At 40.4% G+C, this 21,275-nt stretch overlaps 1 protein-coding gene across 4 annotated transcripts in view; it reads left to right on the forward strand.

Annotated features, from left to right (window-relative positions):
- Positions 1-21,275, forward strand: part of SAMD12 (sterile alpha motif domain containing 12) — a 655,615-nt gene that overhangs the window by 505,771 nt on the left and 128,569 nt on the right. The gene's annotated exons all lie outside the window — the stretch shown is intronic.

Consider the following 21,275-nt stretch of genomic DNA (forward strand, 5'->3'; position numbering starts at 1 on the left):
TAAGTGTACATTTATGTAAGTTGCTGTCTAAACCATATCATATAGGAAACTTACCATTCCAGTGGTAGTTAGACAGTGTCTGTTCTAGGTGCAAGTACAGTCCTAGAGCAGAGACGTCTGTTGTTTTATTCATAGAGGTATTCATGAAACTCCAGTACTTTTGAAGTTTAAAAGTCAGAAAATTTAGAGAAAGTATAGTTAAAGAAAAATAGAACCCTAGATTTCCCTAAGATAAAGAGAACCTCAGTATTACCTAATTTAATTAGTCCCTATGCTCAAAAGTGTTATGTTATAAAATTTTGGAATTAAATCAATAAAGTGTAAAATAATGCACAGTGTTAAGAAAACCCAAATATATGCTTAATATGGAAATGTACTCATGTGCAGATAATGCATGCACATCAGATATAAGTTTTCTTTTTCTGTGTGTGTTGCAGGAACTCATTTCTCAAATTAAAATCATTAAAAGGACTGATGATATCAGCTGTTAAACCCAATTAAACAATATTGTGGCACTGTGTTACAGCTTAGAAGCTGCCACTGTGTATAGAAATACAGTCATATGAAATAAAATTTAAAATACAGGATACACAAAATATTTTCTGAGAACAATGCATGAAGACAATGATAAAGAAAATACAGTTATTAATACAATATCAGAATAAGTCTATGAAATTATGCAAAAGCATAATTAAAGTTCAGAAGCCTAATTCAAATGAAATGATTTAAAGTAACGTGGTTTAAGATAAAGTCTGTTTTTTTTCGTTCAAAATTTTTTTTATGAGTCCAGAAATGTCTTTTGCAAATAGTTTTAGCAACTTGTAAGGTCGGAGTCTCTAAATTAATTTCAGTGAAATTTAAATCATGGCTTTAAAAAGTTCATGCTGCAATGTTTTCATAATTCAAGCTTGGCTTTTCTGTAACTGAAAGCTTGGCTTTTCTGTACAACTGAAAGGTAAGCACAGCTCATTAGTTGAAGACAAAGGAACACTGAAATTCCCGCCGAAAATTCAGCATCGGAATTTTTTCTCTGTGTTCTCCACAGCTCTAGTGGTGGAATGTGGTACTGCTGGTCAGTGTAAATCCTGGAAGGAAAGCACATGTTCATTAACAAAAGAACAAAGAAAAAAACACATAGCACTTTATCCCCTCTGCAAACTGTACCAATTCTTGTATTGCAGAGTTACAGTTTCTGTGTTGAATTGTTGAAAGGATTCAAAGAAGGTTCTTAACTGAAACACAAAACATACAGATTAAATAGACTTTTTTCAGGGTCCTGTAGTACCAAAATTGGCCACAGGAAAATTTAAACATGCAGACACATTCTCTACATGGTAAAATTAGACTTTCTTTTTTTCTAACATCAGGGAATTATTCTCAATTCCATATTCTTTATTAGGTTCCTATCCTGAAGAGCTTACTTGTAAAAAGTAAACAAAATTTCAATTCCGAATTCATCCACTTAAATAAAAGTTTATTATAATTGTTCTTTTCCGTTAACCAAGTTAGCAAGCCCTTTGTTTCACATTTATTTCGATTTTCAAAAAATATAGGTACTTAACCTCTACTTTTCTTAATCTTTTTATTTTAAACTTCCCAATTTAATTTTAAAATGCATTTAAATTTAATTACTCCCTAATCATACATTTTGGACAATGCACAAGTTTAAAAATACTTTATAAACCATGCAGGGGTACAAAAATTCATATTCAAAATTAATTTGAACCCTGAGATAAAAATATAAAGGCAGGGATTTTATTTTTCCCTTATGCACACTTGCCTGCTTTTAAGCATGGTATCTGTTTTTTGGAATAAATCTTTTTCTTTTCCACAAAATTATCCTTTCACTGTTGAATACCAAGTCCAGCAGAATTCTTTTCTCTTCTCTCATCTTCCCTATCGAACTTCTCCATATCAGATCCCTTACAATCAGGTCATAATTCATAGCACATCCTTCCTTAACACGTCTCACAAAACTTTCTTCCACATTCCTGTACATTCGTTCTACAAACTATCTCCCTGCTTTGAAACAGCCAAACATTTAATTTTCTTTTCCTTTTCACTTATGGCAAAATCCACCTTGTTTAAATATCACATTCTGACCCAACATTTCTTTTCTTGCAACACTCTTATAACCCTTTTAAAAAATAAAGGAACAAGGGAAAAATTCAAGCTACATAACGTCTTTTTTTTTTTCTTGTACAGAGCCCTTAGGCTACAAACAGCTTCTGAAACTCTCCCAAAGTACCTCCATTGTTCCTAACACCGCAGGGATCACTTAGCTATGTAAACTCTGCTTTCCCAATACACTTTCTTGTTTTCCTGAACATCAAAACACAACTTTGAATTAACTTCAAGTGCCTTACTAAACAATTACCCGGCTGATCGGAACTCCAACCTGCATGCATTTCCCTGTTAAAGTTTTATCGGAGAGAGACCACATTGAATCCTGACATAAACTTTTCTTTTTTTCTCTACTACATCGGAAACAAATTTAAGCCACGGATACATAGGATTCTCATGTCTTGCTAAACTACTAGTTCTCAATAAACCCTTTTAATATGCAAACAGACTTGCTCCGAGATAAGCAAATACCTGTTGGAAATCTGTAGCCCCGAGACAAAGGACTCCATTGCTGCTCTTCCCTCCCCCTCTTTCCTCACGTGATAGCTCTGTGGAAAGCATCGAGGGAGGAAAAAGGTGGGGGTGAAAATCCCCCATTTGCAGCCCGCTCTTTCAAACAAAGGAACAGCATAGCAAGGGAACGGGAAGCCATTAACTTTATTTTTCTTTTTCCAGAGACAAGAGAAAAAGTTAGGGCAAAGCAAAAAAGACAGAGAGAGACAGAACTGGAGTCTAGAAAGACAAAGCTGAGAAACACAATTTCTTTTTTCTTTTCAAAGCAGTTACTTCAGATAGGCACTGAAAATGCACTGAGGGAGAAAAAGAAGGAGGGGGTGCCCTCAGCCCGTTTTTTCAAACAAAGAGACGGGTGAGGGAAACTTTTCAAAGTCAGATTAAAACAGACAGTTTTCTTTTTTCACAGAGAGAAACAAGTTAGTTCAGAGACAAAGCTTAGACACACAGCAGGAAAGAACAAATTTGTTTTTTTCTTCAAACTTAATGACGCATTTTCAAACAAGCAAAAACTTACGTTCACAGAGGAGACCTGCTCAGATGGAAAAATGCCAGCACTGCAAGGAATTTTTTTCTTTCTTTTCACAACATTCTTTCTGTGTTACTTTTATTTCTAATTTTTTCTTTTTTCTTTTTCCATTAATATTTAATTTCCACTAACTTCATATAATTATGTACAGATATATACAAGCATGCATGCTCCTTACTGTTAAATAATTTTTTTTTTTTTATTATTATTATTAATTAATTTTTTTTTCTTTTTATTATTTTTAAATTTTTTTTTTTTTTATTATTATTTTTTTTCTTTAAACAGGCGTAATACTCACAATTTTCCAGTTTTCCGGTCCCGTTTTATCTCTAATTTCCGCCATATTCCTGCGCAGCCAGTCAACCTGTGACTACCTTTTGTTACACAACCATGCGAAATCTCCAGAGCTCCTAGAGGTTCTATGAATAACCTATAAGCTTTTTCAAGACGTCAAATTAGTTAGTTCCCGGGTTTCGGCACCAATTGAGCATGGGGCATTGACGCCATTTGTGAAAGCTTCAGGTTTGAAAATAATTCTACATGCAAAATGACACCAGCGCAAGGTTTTAAAATTATAACCAGGATTTATTGAATTATTGGTTCTATTTTCCCATTATTAGATCAAAAGAATAGCATAATTGCTTACGTTGCGCTCATGGGAGATCATCATCGTGGCCAAAGACTGGCCTTCTCACAATGGTCTCGTCTTTCTATCTCATTACAGTCTATTATATAACTTTTGGTTTAGTGACATCATCAAGTTTGACGACCAATAACATTTCTATGGGTGGTCTTAAAGTTTAGACAAAGAAACATTCCTCCATGTTTAAAAGTTAGTCAAAGTTTCAGATGATTTCTGAATTAACATTAACATTCAAAAGAATTCACAATTATTAACATGGTAAATTCTCAGTCCTTCCATGCTGACAAGTTCTGAGCCTTAAAGGAAAAAAAACTCCTAAGCTGACAGATTCAAATTGCACAGCCTTACACAGAAATCTTACTCAGGAGAAAAAAAGGGGGGTTAAATCCCCCTCTCCTCTTCCTGAAGCATGTTTATGCTTATAAAACCATTTATATAAACCATTTATATTTTACACAATCATATCATCACATATTACATCCATGGGCCCCAAACATTCATAATTTCATTCATATCTTGGCCATTCATACTTCATACATTTTATATCTCAGTTTGGAATAAGGAATCTAATATGCTTTTTTCTAACTAGTCTAAGCACATCTGTTTTCAATTAGAACCACGAGGCTAAAGGCGGGAAGCTGAACAAAGAACAGAAACTATTCACTGGCACAAGATGCTGGCCTAAGACAGGACAGTTATAGCACATACAAAGAACCTCCATGTAATCATGTAATCATGATTTCCACCATGATTTCCACCATGATTTAGTTCAACAGCAAAGTACACAAAAAAACACCATTCTTTTCCTTATATTAATCTTTAGTGTGTTTTTTCTTCTTCTGGCCTTAGCTACATTATATTTAAATGTTTTATTCACCTGTTTTTCCATACGCTTCTATTTGGGCGCGGTCCTTAACTAACACAGATGTTTGTCTAACTAGAATTACCCAGAACCATATGAAAAACTGGCGCTACAAAAATACTGCACTTATCATGTCCTAACATCCATTCTCATTTCCGTCCCATAACCAGCACCCCCTGCTGGCCACGAGCCACTACTCACCGTCCCCGCCAGGATCCTCTCCGTCCCCGCCAAGATCCTCTCCATCCCCCATCCATCCCCGCCAGGATCCTCTCCGTCCCCACCCGTCCCCGCCAGGATCCTCTCCATCCCCACCTGTCCTCGCCAGGATCCTCTCCGTCCCCACCTGTCCCCGCCAGGATCCTCTCCATCCCCACCCGTCCCCGCCAGGATCCTCTCCGTCCTCACCCGTCCCCGCCAGGATCCTCTCCGTCCCCGCCAAGATCCTCTCCATCCCCCATCCATCCCCGCCAGGATCCTCTCCGTCCCCACCCATCCCCGCCAAGATCCTCTCCATCCCCACCCGTCCCCGCCAGGATCCTCTCCGTCCCCACCTGTCCCCGCCAGGATCCTCTCCATCCCCACCCGTCCCCGTCAGGATCCTCTCCGTCCCCACCCATCCCCGCAAGGAATTACCTCCATCCCCGCCCGTCCCCATAAAAAGCAGCAATTACTTCTGACAGGATCATCAATTCCACAGTTTCTTTTGTGTTTGCGCTGCTGTTTTCCTTGTGGAATCTCTTTGGTGGAACCCTTTTTTGTTTTCTGTTCAGGTAATTAACTTATAAACCCCCTCTTTTACCAAGGCTGACGTGTCCATTATATTATATGGATGAACCCTGCTTCCAAAGCCTTCCATCCCCGTGGGAGTCCTGTGGGCCAGAGGGGGGTCCCCGTGGGAGTCCCGTGGGTTAGGGGGGATTCCCGTGGACCCCCGCGGGATCCGCGGTATTCCCGCGATCCCCGTTCCCGTGCAGACCTCTAATGCATGTGTCTTCTTTGAATGTTACCCTAGTTAGAAGCATCTATGCATATTTATACCCAGCCTAGCAAAAAAGTTTCAGGAATAATCTACCTTACATTGTTTTGAATTTTCACAAGTATGTGCAGAAGTACAAGTTCCTTCCCACCCCCAAATTTGGGAACAATTCCGTTCATATATGTTATACGCTCATTTGTTTATCTACAGCAGGGGAACAGTTTCCTAAAAGTCATTTCCATGGATAAAGTACCATTTTACCTGCAGAAATGATTTTTTTTTAAATTATCCTTCCTACCTTTTGACATTTCACATAAGAAATCATTATTTTATCAAAGGAGATGTGCTCTCCTCTACATTTGCTCCCCATCCATTTCCGAATACGGTTTAAACTCCTCATGCTGACTTAAAAGTGCTGAAGCCCCCCCAATATCTCTCTTCACTTATCTCCCCCTATGCTCCTCCCCGTGAACTCCGTTCATCGGGCAAGTGCCTCTTATCTGTACCCTTCTCTTCCACTGTCAACTCCAGACTCTGTCCCTTCTTTCTTGCAGCACCGTATGCCTGGAACAGGCTGCCTGAATCAATACGTCATGCTCCATCCCTAGCAGTATTCAAATCCAAGTTAAAGGCCCACTTTTTTTAACTGTTTTCAACTCGTAACTCCCACTCACTGCTGTCAGATACCTAGACCCACTGTATCATTTCCTCTATCATTATCTCCCCAACTCTGTAATATCCTGTCTAAATTAGATTGTAAGCTCTTCTGAGCAGGAACTGTCTATTGCAGTGGTCTCAAACTTGCGGCCCGGGGGCCACATGTGGCCCGCCAAGTCCTATTTTGAGGCCCTCTGTATGTTTATCATAATCACAAAAGTAAAATAAAACAGTTTCTTGATCATATGTCTCTTTAGCTATAAATGATAATATTATTATTAAGACAGCTCAAAGGAAAGATTTATGAACTATAAAGAGTTTTACCTCATACAAAATTGTCATTTCTTTAATAAGACATTAACTATTTTTTCTGCGGCCCTCCAAGTATCTACAAATCCAAAATGTGGCCCTGCAAAGGGGTTGAGTTTGAGACCACTGGTCTATTGTATGTTGAAATGTACAGTGCTGTGTACACCTTTCAGCGCTATAGAAATAATAAATAGTAGTATCAGCAGTACATGTTTGGTTTTAGTTGGTGTGTGCAAGGGCAAGCATAGGGGCAATGTACAACCAAATCTGTTTGCATATTGCAGACTCCCTAGACTGGTAAAATTAGGAAGATGTCTAGCTATCTGTTGAATCTGAGTTTAAGACAAAATGATTAGATTTCTGCATCACATTAGAAACATAAAATGTATTAACTGAGATACTGACTGCGGGACTCTATTTCCTTCAAACCCTTGGGAGTGAGAAATGCTGAAAATTAACAGAATTATTTAAAATGAGCTATCTCCTGTCTGTAATTACAAGAACTTAATAAAAGAGAAATCACGATGTCTTGAGTACGCACTGCCAAATGAATGGGCTGCTCAGTCTCAGTTTTTTCTGTGTAACATGATTGCGGCTGATATTTCTGCCAATTCTCATAAGGATTTCAATTAAGCTATCTTCTTTCTTAATGACTGGAGAAATATCCTATAGTGACAATAGAGCTGGTTCTCCGATAAGGGGGACTGATGGTGACCCTGAGGAGGACGCAAAAACAATAATTTTGGTGTCTGGGATCACATGTCAAAATTTCCTCTACCACTCTCTCTCTGTGCACACATTACATGGCAATTGGTTTAAATTTCTCTGGGCAGATGGAAGCAACCCAAACACAGAAAAACAAAAGTGGAGGCAGGCATTGATTTATATACAAATACCATTTACTGGGCATTTCCCGGGTGAACAAAAATATATATAAACAAGGCAAAAAATAGTAAGATATACAGGACACAAGAATAAACCACTGCAAGTAAGGATGCTGTGCAGCTCAGGGTGGGGAGGGGAACACTTCTTGACTGATAAGTTGAATACTGTTAGCAATACTTGGAGATAATATATAGCAGGATTCTCCAACCTTTTTCATGTAAAGGGCCGCAGAGTGACTATATTGGTCGCCGTACCTTAAGAATGACATGGCGTTACTCGAGAGGGTTCAGAGGAGAGCGACGCATCTGATAAAGGGGATGGAAAACCTTTTATACGCTGAGAAATTGGAGAAACTGGGTCTCTTTTCCCTGGAGAAGAGGAGACTTAGAGGGGATATGATAGAGACTTACAAGATCATGAAGGGCATAGTAGAGAAGGACAGATTCTTCAAACTTTCGAATAATAAAAGAACAAGAGGGCATTCGGAAAAGTTGAAAGGGGACAGATTCAAAACGAATGCTAGGAAGTTCTTCTTTACACCTGGAATGCGCTTCCAGAGAGCGTAATAGGGCAGAGTACGGTACTGGGGTTCAAGAAAGGATTGGACAATTTCCTGCTGGAAAAGGGGATAGAGGGGTATAGATAGAGGATTACTGCACAGATCCTGGACCTGTTGGGCCGCTGCGTGAGCGGACTGCTGGGCACGATGGACCTCAGGTCTGATCCAGCAGAGGCATTACTTATGTTAAAACTCTTGAGTACCGCCAAAAGATTTCAAGCTTAGTACTAATTTTGTAAGCAGCCTTAACCTGCTCGCTCAGACTGGGTATTAAACATTAAAAATTAATACCACTATTGAATCCATAACACTTCAAGGATACATTTTAAAAACTGATTTTGTTTTCGATTCTCAACAGAAGCAAATTCAATAAACGAGACACCTGAGTAACACACTTAAGAGATTGTTTGCAGTTACTATGTCAGTGCATTTTTTATAGGATTTGAAGAGCATTTTGGCCAACTGTATGAGGGCCGCAATGGAGAGCTGCATGCGGCTCTGGGGCCATGATTTGGAGACCACTGATATATGATTATAACCAAGACACCATCATGTTTGGCTGCCCATATGGTTGGCATGGTGGAAACTTGACAGTCATCATTTAAGCATGGGTGACTCAAGCCCTCACAGAGTGGTGGCCATGGCTCTAGCTACCTTGTTGGGCAGACTGGATGGACCATGTGGGTCTTTGTCTGCTTTCATGTACTGTATTACTGTGTAAACATTTGCAAACTTGCTGTCTGTTGTGGTATTACTTGGTCTCCTTTATTGTAGATGTCACTCCTGTTGCTCTAGAAACATAATGGCAGATAAAGGCCAAATGGCCCATCCGCAGCATCCACTATCTCCTCCTCACCCTAAGAGATCCCATGTGCCTGTCCCATGTTTTCTTAAATTCAGTCACAGTTAGGGTTACCAGAGTTTCCAAACAGAAAATCCAGACCCATGGCCCCGACCTCAGGCACGCCTCATTCCAGCCGGCCCTGCTCTGTCCGCCCCCAGGCCCGCCCCAACCCCCTCAACCTGCACGAGCAATGAGTGACATCAGACATCACCGCATTGCATCCGCGCATGTGCGAATGCCTTCCCGACGTCGCTCGTTGACCTGGAAAAAGTGCTGGACATCTGGTAACCCTAGTCATAGTCTTTGTCTCCACCGCCTCTACCACAGAAACAAGATAGCATCCCCTCTTTCTCTTGGTGATCTGTCAAAAGCAAGCTGGATATTGTAACACTGACAATCACACTCTGACATTTGTACGCAGGACAAATGCATGCCGCCACCTGAAACCACTCTGACCGTTCCCGTTTGCACTTTGAGGGGTGTGTGAGGGTGTAATCCCCCACTACACTTAAAAATCCTCACGCTCACATTAAGGAAGGGGTGGGGGTGAACCCCTAATACACCTAAAAGTCGCACTCTCCTCCCAAAGCCCGGCTCTTCTGCTCTGAGGTGGGTTGTGGGGGGTACTACAATTGCCCTCTCCTTTGGGGGATGCCGACGCAGTTTGAATTTTAACTTTGCTGAAAAAAACACAATACACTTTCAATTGCGCCCCGAAAATCCCGAATTCTCCTGCGCGCACTTGTACCTGTGCGCAATTGTCGGTGCGGCTTTGCCGGAGGGCTTTTGTCCTTCGTTCAAACATCGGTGTACCCTTTCTCTCTCTACTTGGACAGGTCCTGCACCCTACTTGGTCACTCTACTTCTTAGCCCCAGTCAATACTCCCTCTTAATGTTTTGTGCAATTTTACATCCTAGGGCCTTAGACCCTGCTTACCTCTAAAGTTCTCTTTTTTGTTCTTGTAAAGTAGGCTGTACACAACAAAGTCCCTCTTCCCTGTTAGGAGTTTTTTTTTATTCTTACTATCCAAATCACTTACAACCCTCTCAGCTGAAGAGTTGCAGGTCTTCCCTTCTGTCACACCTAGTCATCCAACATGGACTCTCACGCTCCTTGGCTCCACTAGTCTTCTGTTTCTGAGAGATGGAACACTGAGGCAGCTTCTTTTTTCTTCTGTCTTAGGGATCCTCTTGGTGATTTTTGCACTGCTGGAGTTTGTCCTTCTACTTGGCGTTTTTCATGAAGTATGTGGCAAACATTTTCCATTATTGCAGAAAAAAAAATCTACTTTTGGACTTTAGTGTGTTAGTTTATTCAAATGTAATTCTCAGAATTGTAAAATAATGGGGGAGGGTCATCTTTGACAAATCAAAACTTTGTTAACAGAAGGAAATAATGGGGGTCTTTTACTAAGGCGTGCCAGCCGATTTAGCATGTGCTAAATGCTAATGCGCCCGTTATATTCTTTTTTCTTTTTTTTTTTAATTTATCATTTTCATATTAATACAATCAAGCATAAACTTGTACAGAAAGCTTTAAGCAGAAAGTAATTCTTTAAACAAAATAATATATAAAGAAACAATAATTACTTAATCTAGCACTAGTCCTCAATTAGTAGGTTCCAAGATTAAACTTAACGGAATCAAAGAAACATTTAATGAAGAAACATTTAATGACTGAGCACCCATTATATTCTATGGACGCATTAGCATTTAGCGTGTGCTAAAGTGGCTAGCGCATCTTAGTAAAAGACCTCCAATATGTAGATAGTGCAAAAGCTAAAAGATCCAAATAAAAGTTCTCTGTTCTTTTAGCCCTGATTTCTTTTCCTTATCACAGTTCTCTTCATTTCCAGTTCCCTGGTCATATCATTTCCTTATTACCTTTGTTCTTTACTTTCAATAATCTTTCCACAGCCCCTCGCTGCTTGTCATTCAAGCAGAGATTTTTCCCATGTTTACTTCACTTCTACGCAGCTCTTTTCTCTTCTTACCCCTGATTTCTCTTCCTGTACTCTGAACAATCTGATTTCCATCTGGAATTCTGTTCTCATGTTGCAAAATGACCTGGTACTGCTAGCCCCCTTCCCTCCCCCAATCATAAATCTTGGTTTTATCATAATCTGTCACTGCTATGCAAACAAACTTGTCAACAGAAAGGTTTTGGCTGAAAACCAAAATTAATTCTAACCTTCACCATTTCAAAGCCTGTTCCTCTTTTTATCACCTGAAATTTAAACAAGTGAAAAGACAGTATTTCACTAACATCATTCTTAATTCAACAAATAGACCTAAGAAACTATTTTCTATCCTGTCTACATTAACTTTTTTTTTGTAAGAAAACATCCACTGTTATCGTCCCCACCACTGGTACATTTCATTATTTATCTCTTCCAAGATTGTCTCTCTTCAAAAATCCTTCCTGTCACTATCCCCCACCGTAACATCTCCCTCTACTGATTGCTCTTCTTCTTTTATTTCCATACTCTCAGCTTCTTGGAATAATTTCTCTTTGCCTACAATCACAACTTTTGAAAAACTTGTGCTCTCTCAAGGGTTACTACTTGTTCCCTAAATCCTGAGAGAAGAGGCGATAAAAAGAGGACATATTTCTCTCAGAGAGGAAAGGAGAGGACATATCTTTCAGAGAGGAGAGGAGGCAGGATATTTCTTTGGGTAAGTATACATTATTTTGCTCTGAGCTTTGTTAATTTGGGGGATAAAAGCTAAACTGTAGGTTCCTTTATAAAAATAGTTTTAAATCTTAAAAGAGCAACTTTACTTAGCTAATTTCTATAGAGTAAAAGCCTGCTATAATTTTAAACTTGAACTTTCTGCTAGAGATAGTCTCTGGCAGGCAGGGTCTGGCTTAGGCTGTATTCCAGAAGAAGATGTAAAAAAATCTTTCTGGACTGGAAATGGTTTTCAAGGGTGATGAGGCAGAGGAATTGAATGAAATCTTGGTGAACCTAGAAGATGTATTAAGCCAAATTGACAAGTTAAAGAGTGATAAATCACCTGGACTGGATGGTATACATCCCAGGGTACTGAAAAAACTCAAACATGAAATTGCTGATCCTTTAGTGGTCTATAACTTGTCACTGAAATTGTCTGTAGTACCTAAAGATTGGAGGCTGGCCAATGTTATGCTGATTTTTAAAAAGGGCTCCAGGGAATTACACACAGGTAAGCTTGACCTCAGAGCTGTGCAAAATAGTGGAAACAATTATACAAAATAAAATTATGGAATATGTAGACAAACATGATTTAATGAAACAGAGTCAGTGTGGGTTCAACCGAGGGAGATCTTGCCTCATCAATTTGCTTGACTTCTTTGAAGGTTTGAATAAACATGTAGATAAAGGCAAGCCAGTTGATGTAGTATATCTAGATTTCCAGAAAGTTCCTCATGAGAGGCTTCTGAGAAATTTAAAGGGTCATGGGATAGGAGGCAATATTCAATTGTGGATTAAGAATTGGTTATCGGACAGAAAACAAAGGGCAGGATTAAATGGCCATTTTTCTCAATGGAGAAGGGTACATAGTGGTGTGCCATAGGGATGCGCTGTGATCACTGCTATTTAACTTATTTATAAATGATCTGGAAATTGGAACTACAAGTGAGATGATTAAATTTGCAGATGACATTAACTGTTCAAAGTTATTAAAATGCATGCAAACTGTAAAAAACTGCAGGACGACCTTAGGAAATTGGAAGACTGGGCTTCCAAATGTCAGTTAAAATTTAATATGTACAAATGTGAAGTGATGCACATTGGACAGAATTCTCCAAATCATAGTTACCAGATGCTAGGATCCAACTTGGGGGTAAGCATTCAAGAGCAAAATCTGGGTGTCATCGTGGACAATATGCTGAAATCTTCCACCCAATGTGTGGCTGCAGCCATGAAAGTAAACATGATGCTAGGAATTATTAGAAAAGGGATGGTAAACAAGACTAAGAATGTTATAATGTCTTTGTATCGCTCAATGGTGTGACCTCACCTTGAGTATTGCATTCAGTTCTAGTCTCCATAGCACAAAAAAGATATAGCGGCAAGGTTCAAAGAAGAACAACCAAGATGATAAAGGGGATGGAACTTTTCTCATATGAGGAAAGACTAAAGAGATTACGGCTCTTCAGCTTGGAAAGGAAACTGCTGAGGGGAGATATGATCGAAGTGTACAAAATCATGAGTGGTGAAGAATGGATGCAAGTGGATTGATTTTTTTATTGCATCAGGATTTACAAAGACTAGGGGACACTCAATGAAGTTACTGAGTAATACTTTTAAAACCAATAGGAGAAAACATTTTTTCACTCAGAAAATAGTTTAGTTCTGGAATGCGTTGCCAGAGGATGTGGTGAGAGCGGTTAATGTAGCTGGTTTTAAAAAAGGTTTGGACAAGTTCCTGGAGGAAAAGTCCATAGTCTGCTGTTGAGACAGACATGGGGGAAGCCACTGCTTACCCTGGATTGGTGGTTTGGAATGCTACTACTATTTTGAGGTTTGGGATTAGCCTCCATGAAGACGGGATACTGGGTTAGATGGGCCATTGGTTTGATCCATTAAGGCTATTCTTATGTTCTTATCCCCTCTTCCTGGCTCAGTCAAATCTGACACAACCCACTTTATCTTGCATTCTTGATGGTCTTGAATAGTCTCACCTCTGGGAATTTTCAACCTGTCTGGAAGCACGTACTAATCTGCCCTGCTCTTAAGAAGCTCTCCTTGGACTATCTCTGGCATCAAATTATCAACCTCTCTCTGATATTTGTTATCTCAAAGCTGACTGAGCATGTATTTTTTTCAACACTTACTTCAATTTATCTCTGAACTAAATGTCCTTCACATGCACCAATGGATTTTGCTTTGTGCTTAGTACAGAAACATTAATAATCTCTTTACTGGAACAAATAAGACAACTCATAAGTACAGGAAAACTGCTGTCATTATGCAACTGGATATTTCAAGTGCATTTGATCTGGTAGATCATAAAATCTTACTTCCTTGAATAGTATAGGAATATCTGGAAATGTGTTGAATTGGTTTCAAGGGTTACTGTCATATAGATCTTCTCAGAAAAATGGTCACCACCATTAGGAGTGCTGCAAGGTTCTCCATGTTATTCAATGTAGTACTTTCATCATTAGGAAGAAATTTGGAGACAGCAAGCTACCATGTTTTTATTTATGCTGAAGAGATTACTTCTTGTTTTAAGTTGATTCTAAGATACAAGACATACATCAGAAGAAGGTTTCCCATTGCTTTCATTTAATTGTGAATTGGATGAAGTCAAATTATCTGACATGAAATAGATAAAACGAAATGTTTATTAATACTGGAATAATGCATCCAGCACTGGTCGCCGTACACGAAGAAGGACACAGTACAACTCGAAAGGGTCCAGAGAAGAGCGACTAAAATGATTAAGAGGCTAGAGGAGTTGCGTACAGTGATAGATTACAGAAACTGGGCCTCTTCTCCCTTGAAAAGAGGAGATTGAGAGGGGATATTATCAAAACATTCAAGATAATGAAGGGAAGAGACTTAGTAAATAAAGAAAGGTTGTTCACCCTCTCCAAGGTAGAGAGAACAAGAGGGCACTTTCTAAAGTTAAAAGGGGATAGATTCCGTACAAACATAAGGAAGTTCTTCTTCACCCAGAGAGTGGTAGAAAACTGGAATGCTCTTCCGGAGGCTGTTATAGGGGAAAACACCCTCCAGAGATTCAAGACAAAGTTAGACAAGTTCATGCTGAACCAGAACGTAGGCAGGTAAGGCTAGTCTCAATTAGGGCACTGGTCTTTGACCTAAGGGCTGCCACATGAGCAGACTGCTGGGCACAATGGACCACTGGTCTGACCCAGCAGCGGCAATTCTTATGCTAATAGGATTCTAAACATTCAAAAGAAGAAGGTTCTACTCTTAGGGCTAGATTCACTAAACTCACCGATCGTGTCCCGACCAGTTTGCGATCATTTCCCGACCCCGACCCAATTCACTAACCTTCTGGCTGATCAATCTCCCACCCAATCCAATCCGCCCATGCAAATGAGGGAAAATGGCATGCATAAGTGGGAAGCCATCGATTCACTAAGCAGAAGTAGAAACACCGATTAGGTTTGCCAATCTGAAATGAAGCAACTGCTGAGGACCAGTTGCATACTGTCCTTGCTGACTCTCCTACTCTCTGCCACCCTGAAATCCCAATATCGAGGTTACAAAGCAACAATAAAAATTCAATAAAAAATAAAACTGTACATATGCATATGAACTCCCTTTTTATTCTGCAAAAAGCGCAGTGCAAGCCCATGGTTTTAACCCGTGGGTTTAAAGTGTGTTCTGTTCCATAATCAAAGCATGTTTTTGTTCCATAATCTGGCTGCACAAATTGAAATGATTCCTTTTAAAATGCCCACTTGTAGAGCCAGCAAGTAAACCGCAGCCACCCCTCCCCGTTTGTTTTGAGCTCGCCTGTGCAAAGAGCAAGCGCAGGTGCAAATGGCATCTACAACCAACAAGGATAATCTGATCAGATCAGATCATATGCATGCTGAATCGTTAGTGAATCGGTCACTCGGCAAAACTCGGCCACAAATCGCCCAAACAATGATCCAGATCGGTGAGTTTAGTGAATCGAGGCCTTAGAGCAGATGGAATAGATTATAATCTAGAATGATCATTAAACCTATTAGGAATAATATTGAACAACAAATTAACAATGAAGGATCCGATGAGTCATCTTGTAAAAAGTGCATTCTGGGTCTTGAGAAAACTTAGAAGCATCAGAAAATATTTATGGCAAGATTAATTTTTTTTTTTCATTTTCTATTTATGATCATTTCAAATATTTTATAAGGCAAACTTTGTACAGGTACAAGATCCTCCATCTGAAATCCTTGGGACCAGGCATATTTCGGTTTTTGGAACTTTTTGGATTTTGGAATGGTAATTTAAGTCAGAAAAAGACAGACCAGAAGACCCAAAAATTGCTACCAAACTCTTTTTATTTCTAAATAAGGTAAACCTTAAACAGTTCAAGCACAAACATGTTCCAAACTATGGGACTGGAGCAATACCTTCAAACATAAATGAAGCATACAGTTTAGGGGGTGAAGAACTTATGCGCATGACAGAAGAGCAGGTCTTGGGTGTGATTGTATGTGGTGATCTTAAGGTGGCCAAACAGGTTGAAAAGGGAGAGAGATGGCCAATAGGAAAAAGGAAGTATTGATACCCCGTATAAGACTCTGGTATAGGGTTATTAGATGTCCGGATTTCCCTGGGCATGTCCTCTACACATAGTCCACAATCCTCAGTATAATAAGCTTGGTTTGCCATGTTCAGCCATGTACCAAAAGTCTCACACTGTCAGCTCTTCTGACAGTCCTTGCCAGATTTTTTGATCTTCCAGGACTTTTCCTCAGCCCACGGCTAGGGAAGGGTTTTCAATCTCATAAGAATCTCTCTGATCGAAACATTCAAAATACTGACGGGAATAGACTTAGTAGAGAAAGACAGACTGTTCACCCTCTCCAAGGTAGGGAGAACGAGAGGACACTCTCTAAAGTTGAAAGGGGATAGATTCCGTACAAACGTAAGGAAATTCTTCTTCACCCAGAGAGTGGTAGAAAACTGGAATGCTCTTCCAGAGTCTGTTATAGGGGAAAACACCCTCCAGGGTTTCAAGACAAAGTTGGACAAGTTCATGCTAAACTGGTGAGACTGGACTCATTTGGAGCACTGGTCTTGACCTTGGAGCCACCGCATGAGCAGACTGCTGGGCAGGATGGCCCATTGGTCTAACCCAGCAGCGGCAATTCTTATGTTCTTATGTTCTCTGCATCCTAAGGTTCTCCTCAACCCACAGCTAGGGAAGGGTTCTCTAGTGGAAGTCTCTTCCTCAGGACCTCCCCTCTCAGTCTTGGGCAGAAGTACTCCTCCCTGCCTGAGTCCCACCCCCTTGACTCAGCAGGGCTTTATCCTTTGCCTAATGGATCTCAGCACTGAGCGCAAAGCTCAGGGCATTCTGGGACATGAAGTTTTCCCTGATTTGTCTGATGCCCCATGCTGCCCAATGGTATAATGCAGTCTTAGTGAGGGGAAAACCCTTTATTCCCTAACAGCCCCATCTCTAGATGCAAACTTCTTAATGTTAAGAAAAGACCTAATTGTTGAGGGATGTAATGTAATGTAATGTAATTTATTTCTTATATACCGCTAAATTCCGTTAGGATTCTAAGCGGTTTACAGAAAATAGACAATAAAAATAAGATAAATAATGTAATGTAATGTAATGTAATTTATTTCTTATATACCGCTAAATTCCGTTAGGATTCTAAGCGGTTTACAGAAAATAGACAATAAAAATAAGATAAATAATGTAATGTAATGTAATGTAATTTATTTCTTATATACCGCTACATCCGTTAGGTTCTAAGCGGTTTGAAGAAAATATACATTAAGATTATAAATGAGAAGTATAAATAATAAAGAATAGGTACTTTGAAATTCCCTTACTGTCCCGAAGGCTCACAATCTAACTAAAGTACCAAAGAACAAACAAATTAGCAAAATAATAGAGAGGAAAATAAAGATAGAGGAAAAATGGATAAAGAAAACATTGCTCATTTGCATATTTCACAATACATTTACAGGGAAATCAGATTAAATATTGTGCCTAATGAGAGAACCTCTTGGCACAACAATAAAAACAACTTTCGTCTTTCTTGGGTAGACCTAGAGAGGTCAGGAAATATCCATTTCTGTTATGTCCTTCTGAATTCCATACTCTTCCATATCCCTTCCCACAATCCGGGTGTTGCAGAAATCCAAACATTTTTCTGAGCATGTGCTCCTCCTACCTCAGAGAGAATGAGTTAGAGCCCTCTGCAGTTTCAATTTCTGCAAGCAATCTTATTTTGGTCGCTTAAAGTTCATTTTTTTCGGTGACTCTGCTGTGGTGGTCCTCTGCTGGAGGAAAGGACGCAGTCCCATGGATCCAGGCTGCTGCTTCACAGAGAAACCAGTGGACCTGTAGAGCCAGCCTGCTGGAGCCACCTTTCTTGGACTCTGGGTCCATTGCCCTGGGAGCTCACTTGCTCTCTGACCTTGTCAGGGGTTTAAGCACAGGCTGTATGCATCCTGTGTAAAAGTCCCTCTGAGTTTCAGGGCAAAGGCTGCGTTTCCCACCCCCGGTCATAGAGAGAAGTTCTGTTGGGGTGGAGAGTAAAGTCGGAGTCCATCCAACTGGTAGTCCAAAGATCTTCAAGTCTGCTCATTTTGGAGCATTTCTGAGGCATTAAATTCTTTTCCTCCATTCAGCTACAGTGTACAGAGCTGACAGGCAGACACTTCAGAGACTGTGAGTATGCCTCCATTATTTCCACAAGAGCTTCAGAGGTGGTCTGCAAAACTCATTTTTCTGAGTTTCTGAGGGTGGGGTTCAGGTCCCCCACCTCCCCAAACCCCAAATCACTATTTTTTAAAAAAATTTTGTAAAGTGCTTATTTTTGCTGATTGTGGCGTGAATTCACTGGCAGTGACCATTTTCAACCTTTGATTTCTGCCTCAAGACCACTTGATTTTGTTGAAAATCGGTAGGGATGATCTCTCAGCCCCTACTCTGTTGAATGCATGTCTAGATTATGCTGGATTGGTGCCAGAATAATGTCCAAGTACCGCATGCTGCAGCACACTGGGGAAGGTAGCAGAAGCTTTGGGCTTTATCTCCTTGGTGTCCTCCAGGGCTGGGAAACCGACCTGGGTCTGTGATGTGGGCAAAAGATCAAATCTAGGGGCCATTCTGGATACTTGTACCAAATGCCTGCATACCGAGACTGGAGACTCCTTTGGTGCAGCACGAGAAGCTCAGTGGGACCCAGTAATGGCCACAGAGTGTGAATTTTCTCTGGATTTCATTTGACTCCTCTAGCGAGCGTATATTTCAGACCTAGCTCATTTGATGCAGCCAGTGAGCACATTGCCTCTTTCCAAGTTGGTTGCTCCAGCACCAGAGATCCCTATGCAGAAGCCCTCTCATCCGGCTATGCCAGATCTTGATTATTTTAGTTGTCACACAGATATTATGCCTATCCTGTCTCTTGACGATGTGTCTATTTTGGAGGCTGCAGGTACCCTTGCCGGATATAAGAACATAAGAATAGCCTTACTGGGTCAGGCCAATGGTCCCTCTAGCCCAGTATCCCGTCTTTGTGGAGGTCAATCCAAGTCACAAGTACCTGGCTAAAGCCCAAAATAGTAGCAGCATTCCATGCTATCGTCCCATGTCTGTCTCAATAGCAGACTATGGACTTTTCCTCCAGGAATTTCTCCCAACCTTTTTTAAAACCAGCTACATTAACTGCTTTTACCACAACCTCTGGCAATGCGTTCTAGAGCTTAACTATTCTCTGAGTGCTGCTATACTGCCCCTGTATCGCTCCATGGTGCAACCTCACCTGGAGTATTGCGTTCAATTCTGATCTCCTGCATGCACTGGATCAGTAGCATGGAATGTTGCTACTCCTTGGGTTTTGGCCAGGTACTAGGGACCTAGATTGGCCACCATGAGAATGGGCTACTGGGCTTGATGGACCATTGGTCTGATCCAGTAAGGCTATTCTTATGTTCTTAAGAAAGATATAGCGGCACTAGAAAAGGTTCAAAGAAGAGCGACCAAAATGATAAAGGGGATGGAACTCCTCTAATATGAGGAAAGACTAAAGAGGTTTGGGCTCTTCAGCTTGGAAAAGAGACGGCTGAGGGGAGATATGATTGAAGTCTATAAAATCCTGAGTGGAGTAGAACGGGTACTAGTGGACCGATTTTTCACTCCGTCAAAAATGATAAAGACTAGGGGAGGGGCACTCGATGAAGTTACAGGGAAATACTTTTAAAACCAATAGGAGGAAATATTTTTTTCACTCAGAGAATAGTTAAGCTCTGGAACACATTGCCAGAGGTTGTGGTAAGAGTGGATAGCGTAGCTGGTTTTAAGAAAGGTTTAGACAATTTCCTGGAGAAAAAGTCCATAGTCTGTTAGTGAGAAAGACATGAGGGAAGCCACTGCTTGCCCTGGATCGGTAGGATGAAATATTGCTACTCCTTGGGTTTTGGCCAGGTACTGGTGACCTGGATTGGCCACTGTGAGAATGGGCTATGGGCTTGATGGACCATTGGTCTGACCCAGTAAGGCTATTAGCATACAAGTGGCTGATCCTGTTCGGTACTAAGCTCTAATGAATCGAATAATATTTAATATGCATGTTGTTAGCAGCCTGTAGTGAAATGGCACCTGCATAGGAAGGGATACTCAGATTTTGAATATATCTGAATTCCTTTTCAGATTCCATTTAAGTTTGGGCATGATCAGATAATTACTGCTTCTGTTAGAGCTTGTCATATATTATGGAAAACCTTTTATCTTGCTTTATCTGTGCCTTAAATATTGTCATCCTATGCATGATTAATGCTATGATGTACAGACTCTTTGTAAAATATTTATTATGGTTTTTATTGGGGACAGTTGTATTCATTTCTAAATTGTCTTAGCAGAGATGCAGATCTTGATTAGAATTGTAATTGCTTTTTCCATGTTTATATAATAGCAATTTATTCAAGACATTTGAAAAAATCAAACAGGAAATACCTACTCTTGGAGATCACTATTCTTAATTATGAGCCTGCCACTGGAAAATGTTTTAGAGGAACTAAGAAAAATGTTTTAGTAGCTCATTTGGCAATCAAAAGGAGCATAGTTATTATGGTCCCTTTTTTGTTCTGAAATGTATTTCATTCCTAAATAAATTAAACACTTGTGGGCGCTAATGCAAGCAGAGAAATCCAGAACAGTTCCTTCCACACACAACCACACTTGCACCCTCCCTTCCATCCCATACATCTTTAAATCTTCACCGGCACGAGCAACTTCTCCAGCCTGATGCTCGTGCCGGTGTTGGCTTTCCCTCTGATGTCACTTCCTGGCCCTGTGACCCGGAAGTGATTTCAGAGAGGATCCAGGCCAGCACGAGCAGCAGGCCAGAGAAGTTGCTCGCGCTTGCAAAGATTTAAAGAGATATGTGGGTAAACAAGGATGCTAGTGTGGCATGGTGGGGGGGGGAGACAGAGAGCTGCTGGCGCCCCCACCAAGATGGTACCTGGGGTGGTCAACCCCCTGCTCCCCCTTACTACTCCACTGTGAGAACTGCTGGGAAGCAAGAATTGACTCAGAAATGAAGACATCTGGAAAAAAAAGAACATATGGAAGGCTAAAACAAATAAATAGGAGGAACAATAGGGCTTTGTTTCTAAATGCAAGAGTCTGTCAATACAATCACCCAGACAAGCATCATTCTTTGACCTGAT

This window comes from Geotrypetes seraphini, chromosome 2, assembly GCF_902459505.1.
Source record: "Geotrypetes seraphini chromosome 2, aGeoSer1.1, whole genome shotgun sequence".
NCBI lineage: Eukaryota > Metazoa > Chordata > Amphibia > Gymnophiona > Dermophiidae > Geotrypetes > Geotrypetes seraphini.